The sequence below is a fragment of the Tarenaya hassleriana genome, unplaced genomic scaffold (assembly GCF_000463585.1).
Source record: "Tarenaya hassleriana unplaced genomic scaffold, ASM46358v1 Cleome68, whole genome shotgun sequence".
Classification (NCBI taxonomy): Eukaryota; Viridiplantae; Streptophyta; class Magnoliopsida; order Brassicales; family Cleomaceae; genus Tarenaya; species Tarenaya hassleriana.
Window position 1 is genome coordinate 161,300 of NW_010969347.1, and position 5,168 is coordinate 166,467.

The window sequence follows — 5,168 nt, forward strand, 5'->3', positions numbered from 1 at the left end:
TTTCTAGTGTTATAAAGAAAGGATTATTTGGGAATGTTTTGTGGAATTTATGAAGTGTATAATATTACCAGCCAACAATCGACCTACCTATCGAGCGATGGCGGATTATTTGGCTCAAATTACGGACCATAAGGCGATGGCTAGCGATAGAGTCGACAGTTGAATCATGGGTCACCTATCGAATGACGACTAAATTTTTTTTTTTCGATTTTCAGATCATCGGATTATCAATCGTGAGTTGGCTGACGATTTTTGTCGATATGCTAGCATTTGATGAGAATGTTGTCTAAATATGCACATAACTTTCTACTCGTATATTAGATATGCATGATCTTGGCATCTATACATAGGTATGAAAAATAGCTTTCTAATGTCATAAAGAAAGAATTATTTGGGAATGTTTTGTGGAAGTTATGAAGTTCATAATAACACTAGCCAACAATCGGCCTATCCATCGAATGATAGCTGATTATAAGGCTTGAATTCTAGACCATAAGGCTATTGCTGGCGATTTCTATCGACAGCTGAATCATGGATCACCTATCGAATGACGGCTAATAATTTTGGTTGATTTTTAGATCATCGGATTACCAATCGAGAGTTGGCTGACGATTTTTGTCGATATGTAGGCGCTCGATAAGACTAATGTCTAAATTTACACATATCTTTTATTAGATTTGCATGATCTTGGCATCTATGAATAGATATGACAAAGTGCTTTCTAATGTTATAAAGAAAGAATTATTTGGGAATGTTTTGTGGAAGTTATGAAGTTGATAATATCATCAGCCAATAATCGATCTACCTATCGAGCGATGGCTGATTATTTGGCTCAAATTACGGACCATAAGGCGATGGCTAACGATCGAGTCGACAGCTGAATCATGGATCACCTATCGATTGACGACTAAAAGTTTTGGTTGATTTTTAGATCATCGGATTACCAATCGAAACTTGCTGACAATATTTTTCGATATGTAAGCACTATATGAGACTGTTGTCTTAATATGCACATAACTTTCTGCTCGTATATTAGATCTGCTTGATATGTAGGTATTCGATGAGACTGTTGTCTAACTATGCACATAACTTTCTACTCCTATATTAGATCTGGATGATCTTGGCATCTATGCATAGGTATGAAAAAGAGTTTTCTAATGTCATAAAGAAAGAATTATTTGAGAATGTTTTGTGGAAGTTATGAAGTTGAAAATATCACTAGCCAACAATCGACCTATCCATCGAATGATGACTGATTATGTGGCTCGAATTCCGGACATGAGGCTATTGCTAACGATTTGAGTCGACAACTGAATATGGATCACCTATCGATTGATGACTAAAAAATTTGGTTGATTTTTAGATCATCGGATTACCAATCAAGAGTTGCTGACAATTTTTGTCGATATGTAAGCACTCTATGAGAGTATTGTCTAAATATGCACATAACTGTCTGCTCGTATATTAGATCTCTTGATCTTGGCATCTATTCACAGATATGACAAAGACCTTTCTAATGTTATAAAGAAAGAATTATTTGGGAATGTTTTGTGCAAGTTATGAAGTTGATAATATCTCCAGCCAACAATCGATCTATCCATTCAATGATGGCTGATTATGTAGCTCAAATTCAAGACCATGAGGCTATTGCTGGCGATTTGAGTCGACAACTGAATTATGGATCACCTATCGAATGACGGCTAATAATTTTGGTTGACTTTCAGATCATCGGATTACCAATCGAGAGTTGGCTGATGATTTTTGTCGATATGTAAGCACTCGATGAGACTGTTGTCTAAATATGCACATAACCTTTTGCTCGTATATTAGATCTGCTTGATCTTGCCATCTGTCCATAGATATGAGAAAGATCATTCTAATGTTATAAGGCAAAAATTATCTGCGCATTTTTTGTGGAAGTTATGAAGTTGTTAATATCACCAGCCAACAATCGACCTATCCATCGAATGATGGTTGATTATGTGGCATAAATTCCAGACCATGAGGCTATTGCTGGCGATTTGAGTCGACAACTGAATCATGGATCACTATAGAATGACGGCTAATAATTTTGGTCGATTTTCAGATCATCGGATTACCAATCAGGAGTTGGCTGACGATTTTGTCGATATATAGGCATTCGATGAGACTGTTGTCTAAATATGCACATAACTTCTTCTCGTATATTAGATCTGCATGATCTTGGCATCTATGCATAACTATGAAAAAGAGCTTTCTAATGTTATAAAGAAAGAATTATTTGGGAATGCTTTTTGGAAGTTATGAAGTTGATAATATTACCAGCCAACAATCGATCTATCCATCGAATGATGGCTGATTATGTGGCTCGAATTCCGGACCATGAGGCTATTGCTGGCGATTTGAGTCGACAACTGAATCATGGATCATCTATCGATTGACGACTAAAAGTTTTGGTCGATTTTTAGATCATCGGATTACCAATCGAGACTTGCTGACAATGTTTTTCGATATGTAAGCCCTGCCTGAGACTGTTGTCTAAATATGCACATAACTTTCTGCTCGTATATTAGATCTGCTTGATATTGACATCTATGCATAGATATGACAAAGAGCTTTCTATTGTTATAAAGAAGGGATTATTTGGGAATGTTTTGTGGAAGCTATGAAGTGTATAATATCACTAGCCAACAATCGACCTACCTATCGAGCGGTGGCTGATTATTTGGCTCAAATTACGGACCATAAGGCGATGGCTAGCGATCGAGTCGACAGCTGAATCATGGGTCACCTATCGAATGACGGCTAATAATCTTGGTTGATTTTCAGATCATCGGATTACCAATCGAGAGTTTGCTGTTGATTTTTGTCGATATGTAAGTACTCGATGAGACTGTTGTCTAAATATGCACATAACGTTCTGCTCGTATATTAGTTCTGCTTGATCTTGGCATCTATGCATAGATATGAGAAAGAGCATTCTAATGTAATAAAGAAAGAATTATTTGGGAATGTTTTGTGGAAGTTATGAGGTTGTTAATATCACCAGCCAACAATCGACCTATCCATCGAATGATGGCTGATTATGTGGCTCGGATTCCAGACCATGAGGCTATTGCTAGCGATTTGAGTCGACAGCTGAATCATGGATAACTTATCGAATGATGGCTAATAATTTTGGTTGATTTTCAGATCATCGGATTACCAATCGAGAGTTGGCTGACGATTTTTGTCGATATGTAGGCACTCGATGAGACTGTTGTCTAAATATGCACATAACTTTCTGCTCGCATATTAGATCTGCATGATTTTGGCATCTATGCATAACTATGAAAAAGAGTTTTCTAATGTTATAAAGAAAGAATTATTTGGGAATGTTTTGTGGAATTTATGAAATTGATAATATTACCAGCCAACAATCGATCTATCCATCGAATGATGGCTGATTATGTGGCTCGAATTTCGGAACATTAGCTGATGGCTGGCAATTTGAGTCAACAGCTGAATCATGAATCACATATCGAATGACGACTAAAAAATTTTGTTGATTTTTAGACATCGGATTACCAATCGAGACTTGCTGACAATTTTTGTCGATATATAAGCACTCTATGAGACTATTGTCTAAATATGCACATAACTGTCTGCTCATATATTAGATCTCTTGATCTTGGCATCTATTCAGAGATATGACAAAGACCTTTCTAATGTTATAAAAAAAAAATTATTTGGGAACGTTTTGTGCAATTTATGAAGTTGATAATATCTCCAGCCAACAATCGATTTATCCATCAAATGATGGCTGATTATGTAGCTCAAATTCCAGACCATGAGGCGATTGCTGGCGATTTGAGTCGACAGCTGAATCATGGATAACCTATCGAATGATGGCTAATAATTTTGGTTGATTTTCAGATCATCGGATTACCAATCGAGATTGGCTGACGATTTTTGTCGATATGTAGGCACTCGATGAGACTGTTGTCTAAATATGCACATAACTTTCTGTTTGTATATTAGATCTGCATGATTTTGGCATCTATGCATAACTATGAAAAAGAGCTTTCTAATGTTATAAAGAAAGAATTATTTGGGAATGTTTTGTGGAATTTATAAAGTTGATAATACCAGCCAACAATCGATCTATCCATCGAATGATGGCTGATTATGTGGCTCAAATTTCGGAACATGAGCTGATGGCTGGCAATTTGAGTCAACAGCTGAATCATGGATCACATATCAAATGACAACTAAAAAATTTGGTTGATTTTTAGGCATCGAATTACCAATCGAGACTTGCTGACAATTTTTGTCGATATATAAACACTCTATGAGACTATTGTCTAAATATGCACATAACTTCAGAGATATGACAAAGACCTTTCTAATGTTATAAAGAAATAATTATTTGGGAATGTCTTGTGGAAGTTATGAAGTTGATAATATTACCAGCCAACAATCGATCTATCCATCGAATGATGGCTGATTATGTTATTGCGGACCATGAGGCTATTGCTAGCGATTTGAGTCGACAGCTGAATCATGGATCACCTATCGATTGACGACTAAAAGTGTTGGTTGATTTTTAGATTATCGGATTACCAATCGAGACTTGCTGACACTGTTTTTTTATATGTAAGCACTGTATGAGACTGTTGTCTAAATATGCACATAACTTTCTGCTCGTATATTAGATCTGCTTGATATTGGCATCTATGCATAGATGACAAAGAGCTTTCTAGTGTTATAAAGAAAGGATTATTTGCGAATGTTTTGTAGAAGTTATAAAGTGTATAATATCACCAGCCAACAATCGACCTAACTATCGAGCGATGGCTGATTATTTGGCTCAAATTAGGACTATAAGGCGATGGCTAGCGATCGAGTCGACAGCTGAATCATGGATCACCTATCGAATGATGACTAAATTTTTTGTTTTTGATTTTCAGATCATCGGATTACCAATCGTGAGTTGGCTGACGATTTTTCTCGATATGTTGGTATATGATGAGACTGTTGTCTAAATATGCACAAAACTTTCTACTCGTATATTAGATCTGCATGATCTTGGATCTATGCATAGGTATGAAAAATAGCTTTCTAATGTAATAAAGAAAGAATTATTTGGGAATGTTTTGTGAAAGTTATGAAGTTGATATTATCACCAGCCAACAATCGATCTATCCATC